At 34.3% G+C, this 14131-nt stretch overlaps 1 pseudogene; it reads right to left on the bottom strand.

Moving 5' to 3' along the window:
* Positions 1 to 12031: 12031 nt before the first annotated feature.
* On the bottom strand, positions 12032 to 12852 carry LOC143606720 (agamous-like MADS-box protein AGL80 pseudogene; annotated as a pseudogene).
* Between the last annotated feature and the right edge of the window lie 1279 nt (positions 12853 to 14131).

Consider the following 14131-nt stretch of genomic DNA (forward strand, 5'->3'; position numbering starts at 1 on the left):
ATTAGGCGTTTATGTTTTGCGACGCACATGATCAAAAATGGTAAACGAATACCTCTACCCGTATTTGAGATTGAATGTGTGTATTTTAAGTTTTAGAGTGAAATGGTTTGAGAAAAAGGTATGTTGGTTAAGTTTGAGAGTGAAATTGTTTGAATGAGAGTTGGTTAAGCTTGAGATTTAAAAAATAATATAATTAAACATAGCCATTGGTATGGGACCACCCCGTCCATGCTACGTCTGTGGTCCGGAACCTACAAGCTAGACTCCAGCTGGACAACGCGCTACGTATGGCTACCTCTTGTCTGTCTAGTTGCACGTTGGCTATGAGATGCTCTAATGCCTCATTTATCAAACACCCAAAAACGCATCACGTTAGTTTTGACATTCGATTTCCACACAATCTCCCTAACACATTGGTTTTTTTTTTGCTTCAATACTACTCCCGCTTTCAAACATCTATTTAAAGAAACTATCAACTATGTGAGCTTGAAATTTTAGTAACTTAAGCTCTATTTTCTTCTCACCCAAATACCTAGTTAATTAACAATTATACATTGTGAAATTAAATTTATATGGTAGCTAGGGTCCCCGACACAGGAGCTAGAAAAACTGCTTCTCGACCACTCACACAGAAGAAAAAAATATTGTATAAAAATGCAAATAACATAGAGTATTTAAAAAAAAACAAAAACTGGAACTAATAGATAAGATTTAGATACCAATTAATACAAATAAAAGAATAATACAAGAAGAAAACTTGAGTATGTCAATTCTTGAATCTTACTAAGAACAAATTAGATAAGGGAAAACCACAAGTTAATTACCGTATCAAGTAACCATGCTTAATTTGCATATTTGTGGGAAATCAGTTGCTAAATTTGCTACCATTTTATCAGTAAAATTTCGGGGTGCAATTGGGTTGCTTTTCTAAGGGTTGATCTAAATTTTATTACATGTTTAAAAGGAATGTGACGTAGTCATTTAAAAAAAAACAAATATTCATTTATTAAATCTGTCACTGTAAAGTGCCCCATTATTTGACCTCATTGTTCCAAAATACACTGCAACATCCGCAAAATCAAGCAAAAGGGACACATCCACTTCCCATTTTTATCATGTGCGCCCTGCAAACCAGAGACAAATAGTTATACCCATACGCACTACAAATCTACCATCTCATGTTGTTGAACCCGCACACCCTAAATCCCTAATTGAGGTTGAATATTTGTATGCTGAGTTTTAGAGAGAGTTGGTTTGAGATGAGAGTGTGTATGTTAATTTTGAGAGTCAAATTGTTTGAATGAGAGTGCGTACATGTTTTAATAATAGTTGAATTTTATTAAAAAGAAAAGATTAAACGTAGTCCTTAAAGAGAGACTACCCATGTCTATGCTTCGTTTGCGGCTCTGAACCTCCTAGCAGACTTCAGATGTTCAACGCGTTCACTCAGTTGCTTCGTGTCTGCCTAGCTTCAAGTAAGCTATGTGCGGAGCCTTGGACCAATGCCTCATCTATCAAATACCCATTAATGCGTCACCTTAGTTTTCAAATTCTGATTCCACAAGATCTTATTTTTTGTCTTTAATGTTACGCTCACTTTGGAGCACCAATTTTAATGAACTAACATCTACGCGATTTTTAGATTTCAATAACTTAAGCGTTATTTTCTTCTCTCCCCTACCTAACTAATTAACAAATCATCATACCTTGTGAAATCTAGTTTATAAGGTTCTCTATCACAGGAGCTAGAAAAGCTACTTCTTGACCACCGTCTTGAAGAAGAAAAGTTAGTGTATAGAAATGCAAATTTTGTGAGTTGTGTTGTAAAAGTCGGATTCCAAGGCATTGGAATCGGCGATTATAAGATCCTTGGATATCCACCTTGCCGCCTTTTTCCAACTCTGCCACTATTATTCGCCAAGGTCCAACTCGGTCAAAACTCGTTTTACTCGGATATACTCGGCCTACAAGGTCTAGTTGGTCAACACGATTTTACCTTTCTTTATAAATAAGAACGCTTAATTAAAAACAAAAGGCAAACCAGAAAACCGTAATTCTATCAATATCGCTCATATTTAGTCCCCTCCCTAACCATTGAACTCCAATCATCGTTGAGATCTCAGAGAGTATACAAGAATGTTGAGGCCTTTTTCTTTTCTTTTCTTTACGCGTATAGCGCTAGAGAATATACAAGAACTATAGAATATGGATGATATGCAATGATAATGGATATGAAACAATCCTCATTAGCTTGTGGCCTATTAGTGAGTTACTAATTCTATAAGAACTCTAATTTCAAAATCTCATAATACATAACTCTAAGTTAAAATGGAGGCCTCTAAAAGTGGAGGCCTAAAGCCATGGCCTCATTTAGTTTACCCACGAGACGGCCCTTAAGATCTGCAGCCCTTCGTTCATACTTCAGGATTATTTTATTGTTTGTTGTTATTTTGCCATTAATCTAGTCGAATATATAGACTAACTTGCTGACTTGGTTCACTTATGGTTTGGTTTGTTTTGGTTCATTGTTTGGGTTCTAAACTTAAGTTCTAATTGATAGTGATTCGGTTTAGGTTTTGATTTCACTTACTATAACTTAGTTGAATTTCTAGTTGCTAGATACATTATTATTGTTCCTGAATTTGTTTATTTTTTTGGACTTTTGGTTCGATTTAGTTCCTCTTTTAAGTTTAGTTGCAAACCTTATGAATTATATTAGTTTTCAAGCGTAATGAATTGTTTCAAACTGTTACTGAATATTGTTTTGTTTATATAACTAGTGTTTTACCCGGCGCAACGCGCCGGGGCTGGTCAGTAAAATCTAGGCGATAGTAAACCCAAGCGTTGAGACCGACGGTTTTGATTATGTGTGTTATTGTATCGAAAATAAAACATAAAAAATTATAAAAGTTGAGGTAGACCAATGGGGTGACGTTGGTTGGTAAAACTCAATCATTGGTAAAACCCAACCGTTGTCGATCCCCGTTGTTTAGGTGGTCGCGAATTTGATTGGTTTTTGTCATGTTCGTGACCATGCCGGAACTAAAACAAAATCAACATTTGGTTGGTTTTACATTCATTATGGAATTGGAAACAAAACAAAACGCGTTGAGCTTATATGAATTCGGCCAGATCTTGTCCCAATCGTTACAACACCGGAATTAACACAAAAAATAAAAAAAATATGTTGACATTCAGTCGGTTTTCGCTACATACAAGAACTACAACAAAACAAATCAAACAAAAAAACAATTTAAAAAATATCATCAATAAGGTGTCGCAAAGTGGCCCAATCGGGATTTGCGGCACCAAAGTTTCTAATTGTTATAGATATTAATTCTCACTTTCAAACCTTAAAAGAAGACGAGATTTAAATGTTTCATATATCTTTTTAAATGAATTGTGTTTATTTTGAAATACATTAACAATTGAAGATTTAACATTAAAAATGTATCATTTTTGAATTATGTTTATTTTGACGTGATTTATGCTTGCTTTGACACATATATATTGTCCAATAATTAATTATCGTTATATTTAGCAGTTATGAGTATTCTCATAGTACTCCCTCCAAGGGAGCCCATTGCTTAGCAATCGCCTAATGACTTTTGCAACACTGCTGTGAAGTAGTTGTTTAAAACACAAAGAAAACTAGAAAAAATAATTATGATTTAGATACCCGTTAATATAAATCAAACAATAACACAACGTCCTGCACAAGAAGATAAACTTGGGTCACTCTGAATCTTACTAAGAAGAAAAATAAGGAAACATCACAAGTTTGTTTACCATCATCTAATTCTTTTTAATAGCTTACATAATTTCTTCAACACTTTTTTTTTATATTAAAATCCCTCTACATACTATTTATCATTTTCATCAGCCATTTGATGTGGAGAGAAGTGATTACATCGTAACATAAGGCAAACGAGCAACAAGTTGCGCCACTACCCCTTTATAATTTACATAACTTAGCTTCTTAATACAATATGTCTAAGGGTATGTGTTATTAGTATGTGAAACATGAAAGGTGAGTTACGTATGTGTCACTTTGGGGGGGGGGGGTAAGATATGGTCGGGGTGAGATTTTGTTCAGATGGATTGTTCATCCAATCTGTGAACCTCATGGCCTAATGTGATTAGGATATATGATACCAAATTAAATCCATGTAAGTTTCTTTGAAAAATCTATAATATATATAAACGAAAACCTTAAAATTCTACGTGTCGCGATGCGCTCGCTCCCCCTTTTATGGAAGCTACCATATTGCTTGATTTTCAAATAGTGTTCTCTCATTGATTTTAACCCGTTTTTGCCAACGAGTCCAGATATGAATAACCAACGGGTCATAACGCCATACCTACAAACCTTACTCCCCTTTCATTGACTTCCTATCTTGAAACCCTAAAACCACACACACACACATCAACGCGCTTACCATCACCATCTCTACGATTCAATCTGCATCTCAATCTTCATCTCCCTGAACTCGAAAGCAACCAGCACGCCATGAACCACCGATACTTTAATCATGCCATCCGTCTGAAAATTGAAGAGTTGCCATGCCCATGATTTCTTAAACCACATATGCAGGTTAAACGTAAGCACTAATTTTATGAAGCTCTGGTTGTAAGTGTTCTCAAAAATTAGTAATTCTTCTTGCATGTGTTGGATATTTTAATCATGCATAAGTCTAATTGTTTGTACTAATTAATTTTGCTTCAATTTTCATTAGTTTTGTTAGGATGTCTAGGGTTACAATTTAAAAGGTCAAAATTTTAAACTTACATTGGGTAAAACTAACATTTTTTGCATAATTTGTATTAGGGGTGTTCTTCGGGTTTGTTTTTCTGGTTTTGGGTTTCTTGGGCCGAGTTCTTCGGGCTTCAAAGTTTTTATTTTAGACCCGAAACCCAACCCAAATCTCTCACGGTTTTTTCGGGTTCGGGTTATTTGGGTTCGGTTTTTTCGGGTTGGGTTAATCGGGTTTCGGGTATCCAAATAAACGAAAGGAAAATAAAAAAAAGTAAAGAAAAACTACTATACGAAAACTAAAGTAACATATTTTTCTTTACTCGTTACGTAAATAACCAAACAATAAATAAATATAACCCGATAAACCAACATATTTTCTTCTATTATATTGTTATTAGCCATAAATAGAAAAGATATATGAACGATAAGCAATCGATCAACCATAATCGGTGGAATAGGAACAAGTGGAATGTTTAGAGTGTTCTGTATACAGTGTACATATCTAATAATAATATTATGTTTTAAAAAATATAGTTTATTCGGGTTTTTCGGGTTGACCCAAAACCTAGATATCAAACCCAAGAACCAACCCGACTTACTTCGGTTTAGGTTCGGGTTGGCCTTGTCTCAGGTTCGGGTTAGTTTAGGTTCGGATTCGTGTTTTCTCTGGTTGTTTTTTCGGTTTCGGGTAAAAGTGACAACCCTAATTTGTATTGTATTGTAACACCGCGTCTTTTACCCTTTAAGTTTTAGCCCTAATATACTAACTTACATAAGTATAGGGACCAATCTTGAACAATCTGAAAACTTCACCCATCGCGATACGTGACGGGGCAAACATAAGCCCATCGCGTAGCGCGATGGCCTTGCACATAAACCTAGAAATGGGCGGCTTGGTGATACGCAATGGCTCAATCCAAAAGAGCATCGCGTAGCGCGATGACTAAGTTAAGCAACCAGGAACGTGTCCAACCACGTGTCAACACGTGGCACGATATGACAGGCCACGTGTCACACGCAGATAAGGCGGCGTCTTTTTGCGGCGTCGCGATACGCGACGGGTCATAAGGAACCCATCGCGTACCGCGATAGGTCCGGAATCAGCCTATAAAAGGGGGTGACGGGTATTGAACCATTTCATCCCAAACACACCTCCACATTCACACATTTAGCCTCGAAAGGGTGCCCCATTGCCGTAACAAACCGATGTGCCATTTTCTCAAAGTTCGTGCAAGGAACGAAGTTATAAATCAAGTAACAATCATATAATCGAGTAGATCAAGACCTGCTTTTCTCTTATTATCAATCTAAGTATTCGCATTAAGGTAGGGGTTACGTTTAAGTTATTTAAATTATAGCTTAGACTTTCAATCGTGGCTATGGCCTTTAACCTTGATCGTATTTTACAAACATTCATTCACAATCAAGTTTTCATAAAATGTTACTTCATGATTAAGTAATGTTAAACAAAAGATATATTTTGACGGGCATGTAGTAACTGGAAGGGGGATATCACTAGTAGTAAGTTTCTTGCCTAAGGAAAAGTAATTCGTACAAATCCCAATCAACCGAGGGACCCGTTTACTTACCTGGAGAAACTTACCAACGTGTTAGAAACTATTAGGCCAAAGCATGCTATACCAAACGTCACATAAAACCAAGTGTTTTCATTCACAATCAAAGATAAACGATTTCAAGGTTAAGCTTACAATCATAGCTTAACATCATTCAAAATATTAATACAAACCCATTTATGTATAGGTTAATATCATTCACAATCAATCAATCAATCAGTCAAGGTTTTTCAACACCTACGGTACAGGTGAATACGTTAACCTTTTTAATCAGTCAAAACATATTTATACTCAATGAGACGAAGGGGTATTTGTCTTAACGAGTCAATCAATTTCTACATGAGATCATGTAATCTCTAAAACGTTATAATACAAAGTAGAGAATAAAATCAACTCAGACCGAATACGCATGTGTATGGATCCAAACATAACTGTTAAAGCTCAATCAATCAATCAATCAAAGGCAAGGTAGCCGCGAGCTTAAACGGTCAATACCGTTGTGTGTGTAGGGCAGTGGTACATATACCGGAAGTAGAAATGCTTCCGCTGAGTTGTCGAGAAAACTATATTTGTATTGTAATCGTCATTCAAAATGTTTTATCGAGTCATACGTGTTCACCAGCATATAGCTGACGTATTTTTCCAACCCATTGCAGGTAATTAAGCATAAAGTAGCATTAACAAGGATTGGAGTCTTGAAAAGGATAGAAGCGCGTACAAGATGGCTCGGTTTTTTATAATTAAAAATCCTTGTAATATGAAACTTATATTTTGTAAACTAATACTCGGGGTATTTAATTCCCGAGTAAATTTTTAATGTAAATTAATATCATATTAAACCTAAAGTCTTCCGCTAAAATAAACCCATAAACTCTGATATATTTACAAAACAGGTACCAACTTGTGGTCACACGCCAAAGCCCAAAGTCGGGATGTGACATGTATTTTGCTTTATTATATATTAAAGTTCGTGGAGTTGACCTCTTGGAATTTGTGTTTCTTTTGTGAAAAATGATAGATGGTGAATACTCCGATGGATGTAGTTGTAGTACGGTTTCAATCAGAAGATTTTTTACTTGTGTGTTCATGTATGGTTTAACCTACCGTGTAGAACTAGAGTTATGTATGCTTTACCTTTTAACGTGTTGATGATTTAAGTTTTATTTTATCTCTAATGGGACTAATCTATGTTTTTTTTTTTAATTCTTAACGGGTCGAACTCATATCATGTTTCATTAGTTAATTTGGGTTATGTTTAGATCTTTATTACTTTGAAAAAGGAAGTGGGTCAAACTAATTCGGTCACTAATGGTATGAAAAAGTTCATAATGAATTATTACCTTTCTTCTTGCATATCAATACTCTAAATTTTATGTTTTTTTCCCTCTTTTCTATAAATAAAAAAAGAGTTCACATGTAAATAAACCTGTATGTTTAAAGTCAAATAGGCATGTTTGACTAACTGACTAGACATGAACTAACGGTATGAAAACAATTCATAATGTGGACCTTTCTTATTGCATACCAATACTCTAAATTTTAAGTTTTTTATTTTCTTTTTTTATAAATAAAAGAGAGAGTATATGTAAATAAAATGTATCTTTAAAGTCAAATAGGCATGTTTGACTAATTTACTTGACATGAACTAAAACCAAAAGGTCGATGAGATACTAGCTTTTTTCTGCAAAAAAAATGGCAGAGCCATTAAAATAGATTTATCCAACCATTCATCCTTTTTACAGCTGATTTATTGCAAAGACGTTGCAGCTAGAATCAACAACAACCACTACAGCCAACATAAATCCGTTACTGCCAGATCTAAAGCATTCATCAGCAGGTACTTCAGACACTTTTGTAACACGAAATACAAAGCACAAACTAAAAAAATGTATTGTTAATAATACCAAAATAAAATATCATTAAGCCTTTCAAATAAATGTGAAAACTATATGCAATTGTATCCGTTGAACTAACAATAACTCTTAATTAACTACTCGCAAAAAAAATTGCAGACACCATGTGTGAATAACAACTTACATGCACATATACACAAATCACTAAATATGGCTACAAACTCACACTTCTGAAATAACAGAAAACTCGAGGAACATGCGGAGTTATGGTAACAAGAATTGAGACTAATAGACCGTGGTACTGTGTGAAACCAACAATCATATGTCTTGAAAGCATTCATGATTCCAAGTCTATGTGATCCCCTATTCAAATTTAATAGTTTTTACAACAAAAACATGTAGTTATACATATTTATTGTTATAAGTAGCTTGAATGAAATTAAAAGTGTTGTCGTATGACATTCAACTTGAATAAGTGAACTTATATACTAATTAAATGTGGATGACATTGACATGTGTGTGTTTGCAGGAGAATGGTTTGCTTCATGTTCCAAAGGGTCAGGCTTCGAATCCGCAAGCGCAAATGTTTTCTGATCCAAATATGGCTATGAATATGATGAAAAAAAATCTTTTAATGATCATACCACATGTATAATGTTCTGAATTAAAGCTTCTTTCAATATATATACTTCTTATAAAAATATGAAATCTGATATTTACACCCCCCCTCTCTTTGCATACCCTCACTATTGCTTGGGTTCACATCTTTTCCGGGTTTGTAGCAGGTATGCTCCTTTTTGCTTATGTTTGCTTCTTTTTGGTCAAAATTAGGGGTTGTAGGAGGCTCAGATGTAAAAACAATCAAAGTGGATGAAGAAATTATGAAAGGTTTACTTGATAAAAAGGGTTGATATTAATAGCAGATAGGGGTGTGCATGAGTCGGTTTTGGGTTCAAACTGAACCAAATGTCGAAGATTTGTTTTTGAGTTTTTAAAAACTGTTCGATTTCATTTTTCAGTTTGGGCCGTTTTAGGCTCAAACCGAAGCAAAAACCCAAAATTTGGTGTTTGAACTTTTGAAAATTGTTCGTTTTGATTTGGGCGATTCAGTTTGGGTTCAATTCGGTTTCGGTTTTACCATTCCCCAAACTAATGAATATGGGCCTATAACTTTTTTTTAAATTAATAATTAATTGATTATTATACATTCGGGCTAAAATATTTTGGTTACATTGTTCATTAAATTCTTACAAAATACAGATTTTTTTCAGTTTTAATTTTAAGCAAAAAACCTTACTTATGGGTTTATTATGACGAGCAAAACCAAAAATATATTTTTTTAAACAACTCAGCTGAGTATAGGTCAAATCTAAGCCAAACCGTTCGCTACGGATTGAAAGTTTTGAAATCGACCGACCGATGCTAAAAGAAAAAAATCAACCAAGCCGATAACTGAACTGTGAACACCCCTAACTTGAACCCAACCTTGCAGTTTTAACATTCTTAATTATTATTAGAATTTTCAAATTTTAATGGGACCATAACTCAAGTACATGTAGAAGCATTTGTGGTGGTAAAGTAGCTTACATCAGCTCTCGGAATATACAAGTTTTCAACTATCTTTACAGATTTGAGGTAATGTTTTTTTTTCTTAGTTTGGTTAAATTATTCAAGCATGTTGTCCCTCAAAGAAGCTTAGTTCATGTCTGATCGGTTCTGTTACAGGTCCACCCGTATATCAGTCTAAAATGTAACTCTACAAAGCATTGTTCATGTCCGTTTGGTTCTATTATTCAAGCATTGCTAAAGAATATGAAAGCTCATGGTATTATGATATTTTAGTGTTTCTTATTTGTTAAAAATAGAAAAGAGATAGATAGATGACATATATGATGTATTCTTTGCACTAAAGGTTGAATATATATAATTCTGCTTTGTTATGATTTTCATGTTGTTCATTCACTCTCACCAGTGGTACAAATTATACAAATTATCAACAGAAGAGGTTGAACTATTTTTGTTATTTGATTCTGTAGGCTTTCATTTCAGGCGCTATTTGCTAAGAGTTTTACTCCCTCCTATTAAAGATAAGCATTATAGATAAAGGCTGTCGATCTGAATATTTAGTGTTGTTTTTGTATGTTACTTTTGATGTCGTGTCATTATAGTGTAGCGGCTTTTTATGTTGCAAATGGTTGTTCAAAATTTTATTTCTGCGAGTTGAACATAGTCCTCATAAATAGCAATTCTTTATTTAAAAGTTTTGTATAGTTTATTCGTATACCTGTCATAGTGTATAAGCATCATTGTTTGAGTTTTTAGCTTAAAAATGTCGTCACCGTCTAAGAATGTTAACTAACCTCAGGCGTTGCGAAAAAGAGGGCATGCGTGTTCAGTGTTTGCATTGCGTTTCATACTTTACATGTGCATTTAAAGCTTGATTTATGTTGAGTTGACATAATCTATATCTAATTTTTTTACAATTTTAAGATTGAAACCTTAACATCTAATTTATTATTTCAGTGTGAGAAGGAGCGCCTTCGTTGTTGACTAAAAGAGAACTCAATCGAATTTAAAAAGTCAAGGTAAAAATACATTCCACAACACATTCTTTATGTTTTTATAAGTAATTAGTTTAGTAAACCTTTGTCATCTATTTACTTTTTGTTTATTAATCACTTAAGGATTGTGTTTTTATAAGTAATTAGCTCGGTAAAGCCATATCTTTATGTTCAGTTTCTTAATCACTTTAGGATTGTGTAAGCAATGTTATGCTTAATTTATTTGTTAATAAAGAAGCTAAAACTTGACATTTATTTGTAAAATCACTTTTGGGGCAGAATTGTGAATTCAGTTTTGTTAAAATTATTCAATTTAAGTCCAACACATGATTACATTTGACCCTGGTCAATGATTAAAAAATGACATCAATTTGCGATTAATGTTCAAATACTTTACACATGCTACCATTATATGGTTTTATTCACACAGTAATTAATAGTAGACATGTTCGGACAATATGATTAAAACTATATCTTACTTCATCTCTAAAGTTGCAGTTACATTGCCAAATCAATATGATATATATCACAGGCTGCATCAGAGATTCAACTGCTGTCTTCACAGCATTATATAATTGAAACCCCAAGATCCACAGTATTAACTCGCACTATGTTTATTGTTTCCGTAAACCTTTAAGGTTGTCTCACAATTGCTACATATATTGCGTAGCTACAAGTACCGTGTACCGGTAACGATCGAATAAGCAATTCACTAGACAACCGCAACTTTTTTCGACGAGACAATGGTGACGTTAGTAAGTGAAAGACGCGAGAGCTTGATAAAAAAGCACGGTTATCTTGACTGGTTGGTTTTTTATTTAAACATTTATCAAAAGACCAAAATAATTAAATACAAATAGCTTAAAATACAGTATTATATATATTCATATAACCTTTGATTTTAATACAAAACTTATGTTTACATAGATATCTAAAGATATTATACAAAAAATTTATATAATTACAATTAAATGAGAAAAAATCTAAAGTAACCCGCGTCGCGGGCTAAAAGCTAGTATTAAATACTTCACAATAACTTGAATTTGTATTTGATTTATGGTATGAATCTTTTGGATTATGATAGCATATTTCAAGTTTCAAATTTAAAACCAAATGTATACATTTATGTTCGACACTAGGAACAAATGAAATTATATAATTGATATGAATATAAAAGATACATGTCATGAGAGATGGAAATGCTAAAACATTGAAGCTGATCCTTAAATAACATAATATTTATACTAAGTAATGAAATATATATAAAAAGTAAAAACCAACAAGCAAAGGAAACATGAGGATGACTGCAGACTCAAAATAGGAAGATAGTTTAACTTTTATGGGAAAAAGTGATTTGGCCAAGTCATATTAGGATTGTCAACAAACGGAGGCATCTCAAACCCAGGACCAAGACCTGGATTTTGTTCAGATGGATTGTTCATCCAATCTGTGAACCATTGAGTCCTTTGCATCCCACCCATACCACTCATGCTATCAACCATAGGTCTTTTCTCCAAGGACTGCATCCCGAGTCCTCTAGCCATCATTTCATTAGTAGTATTTGAACTACTACAACCAACATTCACATGGGGTCGAGGCGGTAGTGGAGGCGGTGGGACGACTACAGCTTTACCTTTCTTAAGAGACTCAATCCTGCTTTCAATGTCTTTCATGTATTGATCAACCAATCCATCCAGATCATTCAACTCAGGCAGCGTTAAGTTTGCGATCATCCCATTTCCGGTCAAGCATTGGTGCATGACCTCAGTCATCTCCTTCTCCCTATTTTCCTTGATCTGCTTCTTGAGCTGCTCATTAGCCTTGGTGATTCTTTTCTTGATGAAGCTCTCCTGATTCACCATATTTTTGCTTTGCTGCATCTCTGGCATCCTCTTGAACTGCACCAGCACACGTTGGGCATCGATATTGTTGGGCCACACCTCTCGCTCAGCTTCACAGGGGCTATACATTATGGCGCATGCATCAATGCCACATAATGTGCTCAACTCATTCATCTTCTTTACCAAACCCTTCTTCCTTTTCTTGTAGCTGGCTTTCCTTGTTGAGTCATTCATTATGAAAGCAAGCTTCACTTTCTTCCTTGTCATGGCGAAGAAAGCAAATAATTAAAAGAAATATGGAAGTCAGTGTGTGTGAGCTTCTTAGTTGCAATTGAGCATTGCTATATATACTAGAGGTGACAGATATGACATGATCATAGCATTAAAAACCATTAATATTGTAATTAATTCATAGATAAGTTGGTCAAAAGTGAATAAATGACAAAATTTAATTTTGAGATCATTTAAAAAAAGAAGTTTAATTAAAATTTAAGAGAGAATAATTTAAACAAAGAATTAAAATTGTTGCTAATGGAAGAGAAAAAAACTTTGTTGGTTTTTCATTGACATAAAACTTTGTTTAAAGCTCATTCAAACATTTTGTGTATCCTTACACTTTTGAGAATTTTAACTCACTGTCACATGTGTGGGCGATAAACACTGTACAAATAGAACACTAGGTATCTGGGATTATTTTGAATAGTTTAAGAAAATACTAAATTGGAGGGTTGAGCGGATGACGACTTTGAATGATGAGGGTTAATTTTAGGGAGGAAATTAGATCATAACTCTAATATAATGAACTACGTGCTTGTTTAAAAATCGCCGGCTTAAAAGTTTACCTGTTGCAATCTGCAACCCATTCGACAGTCACAATACAAACATGACATAACTACCACCACTAAGATGGCTGACATTCAAATATCATATTGTTTTCCACCAATTTGCAACCGAAAATAAACGGAAACAAAAACTCCAACCGGTTACCTATCGTCAAGTAACCTTGGTTAATTTGCATTTCGATGGAAATCAGTTGCTAAATATTCTACCGTTTTTAGCGGTAAAAGATTTGTGGCGCAATTTCTGTGTTTCTTTTAGGGTTGATGTAAAATTTATTACATGTTTATAAGGAGTGTGGCGTAGTCGTTCTAAACAAAACTTTTTTCTTTATTAGGTTTATCCGAGTAAATTGCCGCATTATTTGGCCTCAAAGTGTATTACGAATGCAAGTAGACTTTGTTCCAAAATACACTGCAACATCCTTAAAATCAGGTAAAATGGATACCTCCACTTCCCATTTTGATCTTGTGCGCCCTGCAAACCCGAAGACGTCCTGTTACACCCATACGCCCTATTGATCCGCCACCTCCCACTGTTGAACCTTTACATCATATTTGAGATTGATGTGTGTGTTTGAGTTGGTGTGAGATGAAAGTGTGTTGGTTTGAGTTTGAAAGTTAAATTGGTTGATTAAGAGTGCATACAAGTTTTAGTAATAGTTGACATGCATTTAGAAAAAATAAACGTAGTTCTTAGTGAGGGACTA

This window comes from Bidens hawaiensis, unplaced genomic scaffold (assembly GCF_021521415.1).
Source record: "Bidens hawaiensis isolate Kalapana, Puna unplaced genomic scaffold, B.hawaiensis_p1.1 tig00076762_1, whole genome shotgun sequence".
NCBI lineage: Eukaryota > Viridiplantae > Streptophyta > Magnoliopsida > Asterales > Asteraceae > Bidens > Bidens hawaiensis.